This window comes from Eulemur rufifrons, chromosome 2 (assembly GCF_041146395.1).
Source record: "Eulemur rufifrons isolate Redbay chromosome 2, OSU_ERuf_1, whole genome shotgun sequence".
Classification (NCBI taxonomy): Eukaryota; Metazoa; Chordata; class Mammalia; order Primates; family Lemuridae; genus Eulemur; species Eulemur rufifrons.
The window spans coordinates 64444209-64462450 of record NC_090984.1 but is presented as its reverse complement, the minus strand read 5'-3'; positions in this window follow the sequence as shown (position 1 = coordinate 64462450).

Here is an 18242-nt window from a genome sequence, read left to right as displayed (position 1 = left end):
TTAATAAAATTGGAGCTGATTTAGGAAATTATGGATGGTCTAAGAGTAGATAGATAAAATGAACAAAGTTATACAAAAAAAATTTCTGTATTAGGAATGTATATTCTGGACATGTGTTAACAGAAACCTCAGTGTCTTTTTGAAAAGACAGTTGCTACTATAGTTTTCGTATCTGCACTGTTTATATTTATGTCTATACTAGGAAAAACAAAGTTTTACTTACAAGCTAATGCAAATTCAAGAAGGATTTACTTTCGGTCCTTCCTGAGATAAGCACAAAAAAACAAAACAAAACAAAAAAAAACTGAAATTTACCATCTGAATGCAAAATACTAGGAAGAAATGTGCAGCCAACTAATTAGTAAGGGAATTTGAATAGTTATGCTGTTTAAGGTCAGGGCAAGACCTATCTGTTTTTGAAAATTTTATTTTTGGATATCAAGCCGTGTTTTGGAAAGCAAATTCTTCCTTGGTAGGCAAATTTTTAAAATGCAAATAATCTCTTAAATACTCTACTAAAAAGAAATTGAACTACCACAGGAAGTAAAAGTTTGCTAACGCCAACTTCTGCTTCATATTGGCGGTAAGTCCATGGGATAAGGTGATGTACACATGTGAAAAAAATATATTATCTTCTCTAAAACTAATAGATTATAGAGAGAGATTGGTGATGTGAGTAAAAAGGAGGAGGGGAGGTAAGCCAAGAACAAACCATAAAAAATAAAAGCATAAGAAGAATTTGATACATAACTTTCATTAAAATATAGATATAATATTTAAAAAAATATAAAATCAGAGGTTAGGTGTAATTTAAAATTCCTCTTGCTTGTGTTCAAGAGTTGAGACTCAGTGGAATTGCACTTTAGTCATTCTGACTGTTTTTTTTAATACCACTAAGATTTTAAGGAGGCATGTATTATACAACTACAATACTGCAATATGGAGGACTTGCCTTGTGAATTCCAAGTACCCTCTTTAAATGCAGCTTCATTTCGGTGTTCATGTGTTGAGCAATTAAATACAATGCTTGATTCCAAGCATCTGGAACAAAGACTTGGGATATATTGGAATTAAATGAAGACTATTTTCATTATTTTTATTTTGTTAAAAAGGATGGAGAGCAATAGGCAGTATTAACGTATTATTAAGTATCAGTGATGAGGAAATTATTGTAACCTCCCCATTGGAGACTGAACAGGTTTTAAAAGAGTTGCTTTCGAGCATGGTAAATGGTTTGATCTCTATGTAAGGCTAGCTTTTCCAAGGATTAAAACATTTGATACACTTAGGTGTGAGGCACATCATCAACAAATGTTCATATATTTAACAAATAAAATCAGAACCCTTGCATTCTGACTTATTTCACCTGCCTCATCTTATAAGAGGAGTTAAATATAGCCAGTTAATAGGTTGAACTGCTGGAATTCAATTCTGATATAGCTGCTCATAATTCACAAAAATGAGCTCTTGGTAATAAGGTCAATAGGATTTATTCACTGGAAAATCCATAAAATCCATAAAGCAATGTGGACAGTCACTTGTCTTTATTTCCAAACTCATGAGTGAGTAAGGATTCCACAATGGGAAGGAACATTTTCTATTTGTGATCATGGAGCCTGTGATATAAAAGTTTCACTTAGACTCTGGGCCAGAGAATCATCACCATCTTGACTAGTTGTCAATGTGTTTCTGCAAGATTGAATTGCTAGAGCAAGATGTCAAAACAGATGCCTTATAATCCATTTCTTCCCCAATAGCTGAGGTAGGGTTTAGGGGGAGGGTGCATTTCCAGGGAAAAGAAAAGAAGGCAGGTGACCAGGCCTATTTTCCTTATGAAAATGATAATGAGGCATCTGGACAAATAGACTAATGAAATTTAAGGGGAGAGGAGTCCTTAACTTTGCAATGCTTTAAGCAGAATGTCCCAGATTTAGGATTATTTGTGATCAACCAATAATCTATAGATTTATGAAGTATGGCTCTCATCCAATTCTCTGAGGTATGAAATGACCACATTTCATGATTTAAACGCTCTCTGTTGTCTGAGGGGACTCAGGTATCTCTCTTAAAGAACTATTGTTCTGGGTCAGGCAGTACGTGTCTGATGTTACAAGAAAGGATGTGGTAACCACACAGGCAGTCCCAAACCTCTCCTTGCTTTATCCTGGTATCTTGCATGTCTAGTATAGATCCTTTAAAGCATCAATTAATCTTGAATCTGGGTAAGTTCTCTGATCTATATGTGTCTCATTCGATAATCTGATCTTTTGAGTTAGCTCAACTGTAAAGAGTAGAATTATGAGCAAATTTTAGAGCATAATTTGTATTGAGAATTTTACTGATAGAACACTAGGTCTGTTAGTAACAACAGAGGTTAATTTGACACACTAAGAACCAATAATACAGCATAGTTTAACATTTTTTAAACCTGGTAATAAAAACATGCAGCCTTGAAATAACAACTATTTCCCCTTATAAGTTAAAATTAGGTGACAATGATGTTTGCAGATTGTAGGGTTCTTCAAATCGAGCACTTTTAATTTTTAATTTTGGGTACTGTATTACTTTAAAGAAGCAGGTAAACAAGTCCAGAGTTTCTTACAGAAAGTTATGCTACCATTTCTCCCTTCCCTCTTAAAAAGCATACAATCTTTCTTTTCACAATCTTGTTCATTTCTGTTTTTTATTTTATTTTTTTCATGCTCTCAAACTGTACAACTATCAAGATAGTAATTGTTTGAATAAGATACTCTGAAATCTGCTCTCTGGCAGTGCAAGGTGAGGCAGATGTCAACAGCACAGGCTGTGTGCCTTGAGCAGGACTTCATCTCTAATGTTTGCCAATCCTTTTTTTAAGCTGATCAACACACCACAAGGTCAGTTAGAATTAGATAAGACAGTTTCCAAAAAATTTGATGATGCTACTTTCAAATATAATCTATAAATTGTTAAAAAATTATTTTTTCGATTTTCAAAGGTGTAGACCTTTCAAAGATTTAGGAAGGAAGTAAAATAACAACTTTGGCAGTGGAATTTTCAAAATTATTTACACACAAAATTTGAAGCAGCAAAAGAAATTTTTTTTTTTTTTTTGCTATTCTCAAATGCCAGATATTTATTCAGCAAATCAAAAGAAACATCCTGGGAAAGGAATAGTACAGATTATTGAAGAGGCCTTTCTCTCAGCCTCAAGAGTCTACTCAGATCAGGCCTGTGTTAGAAATTCCTTAAGAGGAGAGTCTTTTTGATGTAGGTCTCCTTCTCTTAATTCATTTAGAGCAAGCACTAAATTCTTTTGAACAAACCTCTGGGAAATTATAAGAAGTTACAGGATAAATAACTTCACAGAAATATTGTGTAATATTGTGTATTATACAGCATTCTGAATATGTATTTTAAGTGTTTTCCTCAGAAATTTACTTCCTTGGAAAATACTGAGACTCTTAACTAGCGATTTTGATTTTTTTCCATTACAAAAAAGTAGGAAAAATAACACTGTGCTCAAAATGGAATATTCTGCTCTATATGTTTAATATTTTTCTAATTATTCATGAATTCTATTTAATATCAAAATCAGATAGATTTCTGTTTTCTGACATGGAACCAAAGACTGCATTAAAACATATAGACCCCTACAATTCCTTCCTATTTGTTCTACCAAGATTCTTCCTATTTCTGACTATTATATTTCAGTTGATGATTATTCCTCATACTCTGCCTACATTCTATTTTGATGTTTTGATAGCACTGGTGTCCTGATGGGCATAGTAATGGAAGGGAGTGAAGGAAGAATATTGTGGTTCACTCAAATGAGGTATCCAACCCATTGAGAAAGGGTTTTGCAGCTTTTTGATTGTTATGGACTCCAGGGAACAGATCTAATACCTGTGCATGTTAAATAATTTAACATAATGTGCATGCACTTCTGTAATAACCTTATTAATGACTGATTAGCTGTTTACTTCCTGAGGCAAAGGCAAAAAGAAATGAAATCAAGTAAAAAAATAGCAAAAGTTGATATGCAGCAAAGAGTATGAAAATATATCTTTCCTTCTCTACAGTCTACTTATTCTTATTGAAATTACATGTTCTCAAATTTGACTGCTTTTTTGTAAAGTTATGGTTTTAGAGTTTTAAAGTCTGTTCATATCCAAACTGTTTACAGTTTAGGAAATGGAGGCCTAGAGATCTTAAGTCATCTGCATTGTGTTCTAGAATTGCTAAATAGCATAGCTGGGGACCATATTGTTTTAGCCTGGTTTCCCCAGAAGAAGAGCCAGACAGAGGAAACAGCTGGTGTGAGGGTAGTTTATTTGAGAGGTGATCTCAGAGAGAAAGAAGGAGGGTTGGGAAGTAAAAGATTAAAGGTGGAAAGCCATACACATTTTATTATCCAGGTGGCTACTGCTACAGATGACTGATTTTTGAGCCTGATGAACTTTCTACCAACAGGGCAAATGGGGCCAGCATTTATCTATTGGCCTTTAAACCCCAATGATCAAGTGTGGCCCCAAGAATTTAACTTCCTCATCTTTCAGTGATGCGCTTCAGGAAAGCCAAATACTTTCTCAATCACATCTCATGCCAGTGAATCAGAGATTCCAGAAGAAAGTGTGAAGAGTAGAAGGCTCAGGTAGAGGTGAAGCACAGACTTAATTCACCTGCCAGAAGTTGTTTAACACCTGTGCAAAATTGGAGATGACAAATCAGGATTTGGAGCAAAATGTAACATTAAGAGTATTTTAGGTGTTGTACAAAAAGTATATGATCTTAATCATACATGGGATATATACACGGACATATGTATATCAGTATGTGTATATATATATATATATACACACACACACACACACACATATTATTAACTGTATACCTAATTAAAACTCTTTTCCAGTATATCATACTGCACTACCAGGTACCTCAGAATAACTTCATTTTACACATTGGCAATTCAGCCCCTTTTCCCATTTTCATTTTAAAATTTGCAGTACAAATTACAATATTTTAAATGGAAGTCCTTAACTCATGAAATCACAGAATGTCTTAGCATTTTATTGTGTACCTTTCCTAGGTTTCAAAATTTGTACAAACTCTTAAATATATAGTGAAATACTTTGCTTAATGATTTTCACTTCCACTACATTTATTTGACAATCATTCCTACCATTTAACATTTCTTTGTTTCTCACTGACTTCTGCATATGTTTTTCTTTTTATACTGTTTAAAAAACACTAGAGTGGCAAAGTCCTGCAAACTATCAGAAACTTAAAACCTTTATCTGTTTCAGTTACAAATGTTTTATCTGTCTATACATGCAAAATTTTCAAATCAGACAAAGAAAATTCTCTGGTCAAATTCTATATGTAAAAGATAACCAAAAGCATTATGTTCTATTAGAAATGCAGGTGCTTGACACTATTTAATGGAACACAGTGGTGTCTCACAATGTCTTTGACAACCTGAAGCGTGCCTCCTGAATAGACTTGTGAAAGTTTAATTGGATAGGAGACCACTCCACGAGGGACCATGAGCACTTTAATAGCTAGCTGAAGACCCCTAGTGAGGTTGAATAATTACAATCAAGGAGCTATAGCCGTTACCATGACTGCACTTATACTTCTGCAGAAAGGCCCATTTTCCCCTCCATGACAGTTCACTTTGTATTAATTATAGATTACATGCTTCAGCCCTCTATCATTATGCTAGCATATTCTCATAAAGGATGGTACATTAACCATAAAATACTGTGTTCATTGCATGTACGATTGTTCAACTCCCTGCACTGGGTGTGTGTATGTGGAAGAAAGGGAAAAAAGGTTACTTTATATTAATAAATGTCAATGGCACCAGATGTGCAAATAAAAAATCAAAAGGCAGCAGAGGAGACGCTGGCACACTTTCAAGTCAAAATGGGGCTATCATCTGTACTTTACCCTCTATTTTTATTTCCCAACACATGTTGGTTCAAAATGCAGCGGGCTTGAAATACAGTTAACATTAGATAACTGAATTCTTCCAATTCATGCAAAGTTAAGAATTTTCTGCAAAGCTATTCTCGTCACTCTTCAAACTTCTTTTTTTGTGACGGTGGCCATAGATCTTGATACGGGAAAGGGAACTCACAGGAGATCATCTACTGTATGCCCATCACTGAAGTAAAGTCTAAACAGATATATTTTTAATATGAACAGCCCTCTTTAAAGTAAGAAATATTATACTTTAGAGCAGGAATAAAGAGAAGCACATCTAGGTAAACTACATTCTATGTCAGAAGGTGGGGAGAATTAGGTTCAATTAAGACCACTGAATGGCCACATCCGTGCTCATTTTACTGTATCATCATCCCTCCAGGGATAATAAAAGTGAAGAAAGTAGTGCAATACTGACAAATTTTCTCTTAAGCTAGTAAAATAAGCTCTATTAATGATAAAATTGCATCATGATTTCTAAAAACAGAACTCAATAAATCATATGGGTTTTAATACAAATGTGTATTAAGCACTTCAAATATATCTTAGTTATTTTAGTGTAGAAAACATTTGCATTTCCTCATACTTTTCCCAGAAGTTTACCCTTATACTGCTTTCCTCTAATAAAATATTATTAATACTATTATGGTGAGGGTTAGGCAGATTGCTAGATATTCTCCGTCAAGTTTTCTATATCTATCTTTAACTTTCATATTTCTGAATATCCTCTACGCAGAGTGTTAAAAATCAGATGTAGTTTTTGAGAAAGACATAATTTGAAGGGTCAACTGTTGTGATTTTGTAACAGGATTTTCTTTTATATCCAGGAAATGTCTTTAAATTTTTACTATAAAAATTTTCAAGAGCTGAGAAAATATGTTGATATTTCTCATTTACCAGTTTTAAAATAATAAATTGATTCATTAATACTTTAAGGTATTATAAACTCATAGATTTAAACATATTGGTAGATTTCAGTCCATTATAGCTATTTATCAGTGCTCAAATTTTTCTAACTTTGGCTCCTCATATTTCGTTAATAGCACCTTTGTGAACAGTGACCATAGATCCTGAGCTGGGTAAGGGAACTCGTAGGAGATCATTTACTGTATGTGTGTCAGAGAAGTAAACAGTAGTAATCACAGTAGTATTTGGTAACGTTTTGTTTCTGGTATAAAAATAAAGTCTGGGACTATCATGTAGATTCCTACCACAGACTTGGTGTCAGCCATCCTCCAAGAAGCTCTGGTTCCTCTGAATGGCGAATGGGATTTAGAGACCAAGATCTGGGACACAGGAATGATCTTTGCTCGTGAATTTGTCATTATTTCTTAATGGCATTGAAGTAATTATGAAAATACAGTATCAAAGTTAGTACTAACAATATAATTACTGAAAAATATAAAGAATTTGTAGTTTTTGAACTTTTAAAAATCTTACCATCTTATCATAACTCCTCTTTCTATGATATGGCTACCAACTCCATACAAAATTAGTATCATTTGTTTTATTTTGCTTTCATTTTTATGTTATGTATACATATATAAATGCATACATACAATACATAAAAATATTAGTAAAAGTAGGTATATATACTTGCATATTTCTTAAATATGTAAATATTTATAGGTTCCAAATTTAAATCTACACTATAAACTGAAATTAATAAGAAGTCTCACTTTTATACCTATCCCCCTACACTTCCCCCTATTTGTTATATTCATATAAGTAACCATTTCACTATTTAATTTATTGACTTATACTTTCTTAAATAAATGATAACTTACTTCAGCATACTATATGCATTTTCTCTACCTTTATATTTTTCACTTTTATGTCCTGGAGGATCTACATAGCAGTAACTAGAGATGTTTCCTATGTCTTTTTACAGCTGCAAAATATTTTAATGTGTGGTTGTTTCATACTTTATTCAAATGGTCACTTGATGAACTGATGAATTTTTGGTTTGCTTTAGTCTTTTTCTGTAATGATTAGTTATTCCAGGGAATTTTAGCCATGAGTTTCTTGACTCAAAATTTATCCAATACTTTGTAAATTAATGGTTTATTAAGGTCATCTCTAGTGTGTAAGAGATGTTTTATTTTATCATGGAGAGATGACTAATCAAATTATTTCATCAAAGAACATTTCTGAAATCCTTGTTTGTTTTTACATTCATCTATTCCATTTATCTGGTGGGTAAGTAATATAGAAATAAAAATCTTCAGGATTTATTGGGCACCCTTCCTTTATCATGATCAGATTTGCATAGATGTTTGATAATAGAGTGTTTTCTCATTCTTTTAAAATTCCCTAAAGCCCAGAAATACAACTGTTGGGGAAAGAAACTGTATTTTTCCTTCATGCTGACATTTCCTGAGGGACAAGTAAAAGGATATTACAAATAGCAATGTATTCCTCCTTTCTTGCAGCTAATTTAGGTAAGGTGTGTCCTGCAATAATGGATAACTAAATACTAGAGAAGCTCTTTCTTCTTGATATAAAGTTTATACTAATGGGGCTGGAAACTGTTGGTCCAATGGCCAAATTCAGCCTAAAACCAAAATTTATGTTGCCAAATCTCGGTGCATTTTGGTAGTGACATCCTCTTCATTTTGTCACAGCTGCTGTCATTTTCTATTGCTTTCAATCTTGCTACTTCACATATTTAAGATAAGTATCTGGTGTGTAACGCCATTTGAGTTTATGACCTATACCTAAAATAATTAGAGTTTTTACTCAGAAAGAATGAAGTCAAGAGATTATAAAATTTAGATATTACTTTTAACAATACAATACAACTTATTACATATGACAATGGTGAAAATTAAGGTATAATTGGCATAGTGCTATCATAGGAATTAGATACTGGGAATGATATTCATTAAGTATGATGCATGCAAAGTTAGACAATTCACTGGTTATTAGAATAACTGTTGGGGATTTACTTATTAGTTGAATGTTAGTTGTGAAATTGATTTTTTTGTAATAGGAACAGCTGGCACTTACATAACAATTCTATAGTGTCAGCCACTGTTCTAAGAGCTTTACCTAAAAATATACATTTGATTCTTTCAACAACCCTATGAAGTACTATTATATTCATTATTTTACAGATGAGGAGAATAACGTATAGAGAAGAGAGCTTAAGTAACTAGGTTCAGCTGACACAGCTACTTATTGCTAGGATTTGAACCCAGACAGTTCCCATCCAGAGCCCATGCTCTTACATCACTATGCTGCTGCTTCAGTTTATTTCATATTCTCAAGTTGGACCAAACATGGTTGATTCTCCAAACATGCCAGTTTTCTCTCTTTATGGCTCAGCTTGTAAAAACATTGCTATAGCAACTGTGAGGCATTTGATGGGAGAAACCTCATAGTTCTGACACCGTTAATCCCTTCCTTATGTTCAAAGCATTAACATTTTAAAAATATTTCCATTTAGAAAACATAAGTGTTAGCAGGATTGAAGAAAAAGAATTAGAAGCAGTTTTTTTCAGGAGTACATTTTACAAAAGCTTCTCGTAAGAAGCAAATTTCAGGGTGGTTCCCCTCACCAGGCTTTCTGAGTCTGTAATCCAGGGTACCCACCCTTACTTCCCATCACTGGCCTCTTATCCAGGAAGGCCTAGTTCCTGATTTCCTTTTTATTTAAATCTGCCTTACTTAAAACTATGACAGAGTTTAGATTATTCAACAACTTAGACTGACTTTTCTCCCCCAATAAATCTTAACTCATGAGGATTAGACTACATTGTATGGCTTATTAATTTGATTTTTCCTTGGCAATTTTTTTATTAAATAAATTTTATTGTGTATATTTGAGGTTTACAACATGATATTTTGATATACATATAGTTAGTAAAATGATTATAATGGTGAAGCAGACTAATGTATCTATCATCTCACATAGTTACATTTTTGTGACAGTCATAACTAAAATCTACTTATTTAACAAAAATCTCTAATAGAATACAATTTCATTAACTTTAGCCTTCATATCGTACATTAGGTTTCTAGACTTGTTCATCCTACATATCTTCTGTTTTGTATCCTTTAATCAATATCTCCCCATTCCCAGGCCCCCAACAGTGGTAACCACGGTTTCATTCTTTATCTCTGTGTATGTAAGCTCTTTGTGTTTTCAGATATTTTACATATAAGTGAAATCACGCCATATTTTTCTTTCTGTGTCTGGCTTATTTCATTTAGCAAAATGATTTCCCTTTTAACTCACCTTTTTCACTATATCTCCATGACATCTACCAGACACTCCTATCAAATCACCTCCTTCACCTAAGGTGTCTTTTCCCTTATGTATGTGCTTATCAATATCCAAAACCATTTTTGAATTTTAGAAAAAACCCAGTCTCCAGGGATAATATGTATTCTTCTCAAGCTTACATTATTTTTATCCTTGAAAATATTATGACACACAATATTTATTTTACTCAGGTTTTTATATCTTACAAATCTATTTCTTGCATTTTTATTTAACTGCTCTGTATCTGAATGTCTCATCTCCCCAAATAGATTGTAGGCATCTTCAGATGATTAGATAAATTCTATGCATATCTTCGATTTTCCCCTTACCCCTTGACTGGTATAGTTACTGTAATCAGGATGTATTCACTAAAATATTAACTTTAAGTGAATAGAAGATGGCTTCTCAATAAGTTGAATTAGTTCTATTTCCATGTCATACATGAGGCAGATATAATGTCATAGTTACAAATAGGAGAAGATTTGCTTTCTCAAAGGGTATGTGGGTATGTGTGTGTGTGTGTGTGTGTGCATAATATATACATATATGAAAAAGGTGTGTGTGTATATATATCTACAATACAATGTATGTGCATGCACACACACATACACACAGGTTCGAAGTAAGTCAGAATAGGAATCATGCCAGAATAGAGCACAGGCAAAAAAAAAAAAAAAAAAAAAAAGGCCATTATAACCTCTTGTGTTGGCTATCTGAAAGTGCCCGTCTTTTTTCTCTCACAGCTGCATTGCTAATTAAATTGAATGGGCTCAATTTTAGCTGAACATTAATGGTATAATTGCATTGCTGTTAGTAATTAAAACCTTATCCTACTTATCCTGACAGATGGTTTGGTTGAAAGTTTCAACTGCAAAGGATAAAATTTATATAAGTGGATTCTAGAGAATAGAATCACTCACTCATATTTTGATTGCTTGGGAAATAATTCCATAGACTTTTATCCCACTGAACTTGCTATGAGAGGTAATTAGTAGATTAAAACTCCTCAACCACTAAGAATCTATGAATAATTATTTTTTTACATGAACTAATTTTACTTATTGTAATGGCTTTACTTATTGTGATGGCTCAAGACTTAATTGACCTATAAACAGTAAACTTCAGTCTGAGAACTTAGGCTGAGGAAAATGTGCTTATTTAAAGGAGCACACATTTTTTTTCCACATTACAAACATTCCTTTGACTCAATTGTTCTCCCAAACTTGTTTATTTTAAACATGTTAAGTGGATTAAAGGAAAATTAGGCTTGTACTGTATTAATGAGATGTTCCAGTCCCTATGGAATTTATTTCATCAATTGCACATGGTAGCAAATTTACAACATATCGTTAAAGATGTTGTTCTACTCCATCACACAGTTATTTTATAACAAGTGCTAGGCTATTTTTGAATAGGACCTTCAAGGCAAATAAACCATTATATTGAAGAAATATATGAAACCTCAGACATATTTTATTCGATATGTTGTGAGGGCCTCCTGTGTAAGAGAACCAGTGGCAACTTTTCTCTCTCTCCTTCCTCCCTTCCTTTCACCTTCTTTCCCACCCTCCATTCCTTCCTTCTTTCCTTCCTTCTTTCTTGTTCCATTTACTTAATCCTATTTCATCATTGTAAGTGCTGAGAAACAAATCACAGAAATTCCCAGATGTGTCGTAGAGTTTGAAGTGTGTGAGAAAGGGTCTGAAAAGCAAAGAAGCCCACAGCAGGGATATGGCCAACCTGAACAAGCACAAAGACTCCAAGATTCCCTTCCAGGTCCTTTCAGTGATATTTCCTCTAGTCCTGGATCAAGTATTTTTTTTTTTTTTATCTGGTAAGTTTTTCTTCTTGTTTATACTTACACAACTTTTAAGAATATCTATTAGAAACATTTTTAATGATATTGCTGATTCTGAGTCATCACCAGAAACAGGAAGTTCAAAATGCCCATCAAAAATTAGGAAATATACATTGTCCCCATCTTAATAATCTTGTAAGAAGGGAGTCTTTTATAATTGACCACCTCATAATTTCTGCATAGATAAGGAAAATGCAAAATTTTATACTAGATTTCTCTAATTAGTGAGATCGATAAAATTCCTGAGGTATATTTTTGTGTAATTGTCATCTGAAGCATTTGTGAAAAGCCAAGAAAACAAAAACAAAAACTAGTAGCTACCACCCAGCATATTGGAAAAACTGGTGGATTCTTCACAAAATATTTTAAAAGTCAACTTTATAATACCTACTATACTGCTAATTATATATAATTTAATGTAAATGGAATTGGGAAAAACCCTGAATTTAATCTTTTTTGTTTTGTTTTGCTGACAAGTTTCCAAACAATACTATATAATTATATGAAAAGTTTTTCTGCAAAAGGGATTTTAGTAATGAATAATCATTCACATCTAATAGTTTGTTGAAGGCTTAATGTGTAAATTGTCACTATTGTAGACAAGCATCTCAATTAAGTCCAAGAACACTAACTTAATCATACTTTTCTCACAAAATTATACTAGCATCTGGGAAACCTCCAACCAGCTGTTCATTGCTGCAATTATAAATGAACTGTTAAATAGTCTTTCTCACAGGCACAAATAATATATATGCATGCTTTCTTTCTCTAGAAAAACCAATTGTTTGACTTCCTGTCATGACCTGTAGTCTTCCTTCCATGAGCAGGTTTATTGTTTGAACTATATCTATTTTTTGAATGTTAGGCCTTCATATATTTTTACCCCACATAAATATGAAAGTCAAAATTATCTTCATCACAATTTTTTTATGGCTGAGTAGTGCTCCATGGTATATATATACCACCACATTTTATTAATCCACTCATGAGACTGTTCTTTTAAGTGAAGTATTACAATAATGGAAAAACAGACACCACATGTACTCAATACTAAATTGGATCGATGCTTATGTGCACATATGGAAGTAAAACTCAAGGAAAATCAAGTAGGTGGAAGAGGGGAGGAGGGGCTGGGTAAATTCATACCTAACAGGTACAATGCACACCAACTGGGTAAAGTACACACTTATGACTTTGACTCAAACTGTACAAAAGCAAGTTATGTAATCAAAATGTGTGTACCCCCATAGTTCTCTGAAATAAAAGGTTTAAGTGGGAAAAAAACCCAAAATTCAAAAAAAGTTTAGGTAAAAATACTAATTTTGTTAGTATTAGTATTAATACTAATACTTACATATTAGTATTAATATTTTTATTTGTTTGAAATGATTGTACTGCACTTATTAAGGCAAAATATAAAGCTTCTTTTGATTCCTTTATCCTTGAGATTGAATTGGATCAATATCAAACTACTCTATTTTCTCCAAACATGATTTGACAAATGTAAGAGTCAGTTCTTGACTTATATTCTCATATTTATTTATCAACCATCATGCAAATAAGTCTTTTTTGGGTAACTGTGATGTTTAAAGCATGGACATTTTAGTAACATAAAGCCAAAGTCTGGAATATTGCTTTTAGAAGAATTATATCCTTCATTAGAAAATATTATATCTGATCAAAATTCTAACCCAGATGAATTTCACACACACAAATGACTGATAATTTATTCTTTAACAATTTCTCGTGTAAAATCTATGGTGCACCCACAGGATATGATGGATTAGGAGGCGTAGTGTTAGGTCAGTGCTGCCCCCATTCACTGATCCATTCAAACAGATATTTACTAAACAACTACTCTAGACCAGTAACTTAACCAGATGACAAGAATAAAATGGGAGTAAGACAGGCAAGGTCATTTGCCCTTCTAAAGCTTATCTTTTAGTGGACAAGACAGATACCAACTGTAAACAAACAAGGGCTGAAGGTAGAAAATGAGGTAGGAGTTCCCTTAGATGATCAGGAAAGGGTCCACTAAGGGAATTTGGAAAGATGAGTGACATACATGTTAAGAATGTACTAGTATGTACTATGTGCAGCTATCTATAAGAAGTTGGAAAAAGTAGCTTGCTCTCAAAAGGTGAAGTAATACACAGCTCTAATTTAATTAGAACATTCCTAATGGGGGAAATATGTTTTGGCTCAAATGTTAAAGGTAATGATTTGGAAATAAGGTAGAATAGGGGAAAGTAATTTAACAGAGTAAGGAAACACTGAATAGAGAGTTTGAAAATTGTTTTTAGAGGGAATATTGATTTGTTTTATAAAGACAATGAAAAAAAAATACAGTCATGTTTGAGGAACAAGCAAATCAAGAAAATGGTGGGAAATGTAAGGACATCCATTATCAGTGTGCAATCTTCCTTCACTGATATAAAAACTTAATTTTTCTTTCTTATTCAGGAATGACTGGATAGGTAGTTCTATTTGTTATTCTATCCCTCCAGGTCTAGTCCTCCAAATCACAGAAATAAATATAAAAATATTTCAGTGTCTATAATAACTTATACTAAGTTTGGAATAGCATTAACATAAATTAGCTAACCTCCAATAAACCTAGTATAATAAAAGTTTTTCTAAATACATTCTTACAAAAACTTCCGGGTATGCAGAGCAATAGATTATTTAAAATTGTTTAAATGTGAGCATAATTATAAAAATGAGAAAGAAAAATAATTTAAGTTGGGCAGGCAAATTGGAAAGGGTCTGCACGTGGAAGTCATATTTATCATATAAGAAAAGATTCTCTTTGAAAACAATTTGATGTCCAAATCAAAATGACAGCAGTAGGATCAGTCAGCAATTAATTTAATAAAACAGGTATATAATAAGATTGGGGGAGATCCCAAGAAGAGATAAGAATAGAGCAATTATTATATGGGTCACCCAAATGAGACATGGAGCTAAGTAGGCTCCCTTCATCAGGGAACCCGGCTATAGGTCCTGGGGCTGCAAATACTAGATCAGAGTTCGGTGACAAGATTTCTATCCCTTAGAGAGAAACTGGCAAGAAAATCTCAGGGGCTTATGTTTCAACATTTGGCCCTCAGGAACATGAATCTGGGTATAAAACCTGGACCAGAAGAGGAACTAGTAGCATGAGATCGATTGTTTTAATATATAGCTTCCACATGGCAGAAGTGGACTATGAGCTGTGATAAGTGCTGAAAGTGGTAGTGGTCTTAGAACACCAAATAAATTTAGTAAAGTAAACCAAAAATATATAGCAAATTATTGAAATTTGGATTCAAGTTTGGGATTAAGTTAACATATAATACTAATTCTTAGAATGTGTAGCTAAATCATCTAAATATCTGTACTTTCAGGTCAGGATTGTTCCCAGGAAGTTATCTTAGAACATTCATTCCACATGTTTTCACTCAGCAACTTCTGTCAGCTTTGTAATATACTTGCTACTAACAATGCAGAGGTAAAATAATTGGTCTCTACTCTTTATGGACTAACAGTCAATACAAAATAAAATATAAGATGTCTATATGTTGTGCAACAATCCTTATTTGTGTTTCCTGGTTGTTACTAGAAACCCATGTGGTAGACCAAGACATTATGAATCATAAAACTCATTATGAAAAGACCAACTCAATATATAGATAGGAAAAACATTCCTTTTACTAATTCTCACCATAGGGTGTTTTAAAAGCAGGAGTTCCCTGGTTTTAATGTGTGATTTCTGCATTTGTGGGAAGTTGACTTCTACATCTTAGGTAACTGACATAGTACCTAATATATTACTTTGCTTTCAATTGGAGCTCTGTAAAATAAAATGCAGCTTTTTATTCTTCAGTTTCCTAACAAATATGCATCTATGTGTATAATAGTTCCTATATACTTTCTTAGCATTTATATAACTTCAAATACTTAGGCAGAAATCAAAGGAAATATTTTCTGTGAGTTCATCCAAAAAATATTTTCTCTCCTGGAAATATAGATGCCTTCTATATCTCAGGACTAGCTCATGGTTTTATGTAAGGAAAAATAAAAATGGAATTAATTAATTTTTTGTTTCTGCCAATAAGATTTTACAGAGTACAAGATAATGCTACCATATTTTTGACTTCTCTGATTCCTCAATTTACAAAGAATGCTTTCAATAAACCAAAAACAGAGGCAACAAAAGAAAAAATAGACAAATGGGATTACATTAAGCTAAAAAGTTTCTGCACAGCCAAGGATACAATCAGCAGAGTGAAGAGACACTACAGAATTGGAGAAAATATTTGTAAACCATACATCTGATAAAAGGTTAATATCCACAATATTGAAGGAACTCAACTCAATAGCAAGAAAACAACCCAATTAAATGATGGGCAAAGGATATGAAAAGACATTTCTCAAAAGAAGACATGCAAATGACCAATAGGTATGTGAAAAAATGCTTAACATCACTAATCATCTGAGAAATGCAAATTCAAACCACAATGAGATATAACCCATACCTGTTAGAATGGCTATTATCAAAAAAAAGATAAGTGTTGGAGAAAATATGGAGAAAATAAAGCCCTTTCACATTGTTAGTGGGAATGTAAACTAGCAAAGCCATTATGGAAAACAGTATAGAGGTTCCTCAAAGATAAATACATATACATACATACATATATAAATAAAACTACCGCGAATGAGTTCAGTTTTTTTTTAAAAAGTTCACATTAGGTGAAGGATCTAAACAATTATAATCTTAAAAATATGTCCCAGGGATATACTGGTAAGCAAGCTTGCTTGATATATAGTGTAAGACATGGGCAAAGAAGTGACGATTTTTCCGAGACTCAGGAAAAGAAAGAAAATTGTTTTAAACTTGTTCTTTAATTGTTTTGAGGGCGACCAACTGTTCTGATTTGCTTGGGACTGAGAAGTTTCCCATAAAATGGAACTTTCAGTGCCACATGAGACAGTCCTATGAATATCAGGATGGTTGTACACCTTAGATTATAATTGATTCATTTTTTTCTCTTTCTATATGTGTGTCATTCATTAGAGGGATTATATTATGCAAAATTTACAGACATATTACAATAATATATTATGTAAAATTACAAAATGTACAGAAATTGCATACGGAGGGTGTTTTCGTGAAAGTTATTGCTGTGTCAGTTGGCTATTGTTGCAGTGATTCCGCATAAGATATATTGACAAAATTTTAGTGGCATTCAACAATACACAGTCGTTCCTTAAACATAGGCATGCAGGTCAGTTGGAATGACTTTGCCTCAAGCTGTGGGTTGCTGAGTTTGGTCTACCTATTTCACTCTGGAGTATAAAGAGGCAACAGGTACCTGGGGTATGTTCTTTTTGTAGTAGAGGTTGGACTCTCCCAAAGGATAAACAAAAACGTGTTCAACACCTTAAGACCTAGACTTGATATTGGCACACTGCCACATGCATATACATAGCTTTGGCCAAAGCAAGTTATCCGTTCATGTCCAACTTCAAAGAAACGGAGATGTGAATATTTGCTAAACTATAACCTAATCTACAACATCGGCAAAATTGATATCCTAATTTGAAGATAGAAATATTTGTTTGTTTCCTGGTAGATTTGTATATGAGAAAGTTATGTGCCTCTTTGACAGTAAATTCATTTTTTAACTTACAGATTTTTGCTTGCATGTATTATTTCTAACTTTGGGTTGAATTTAAATGATTTCCTGATGTAGTTATCTGAATTCAATTGCCTTGAAGACATCTTTTTTCCCTCTCATTTAGCATTGCCAGACAAAAATATAAGACATTCAGTTAAATTTGAATTTCAGATAAATAACAAATACATTTCTAGTAAAAGTAAGCCCTGAATATAATATTTTGTATCTGAAATTCAAATTTAAGTGAGTATCCTATATTTTTATTTGATAAATCAGGCAAACTTATTTTCACTTAACCAGTTTATTTAATGAACCTCCTTTGGATTACTTACTATGAGTTCTTACTATTAGTTAGATAATTTTAAGGATACAGAGAGTACAATTTCCCAACCCCAAGAAGCTTAGTCTACATTGAGAAATCCATGATAACAGTACTTGTGATAAAGTCTGTGAAAAACTTAAGTGTACTATGCTATTGGAGTACATG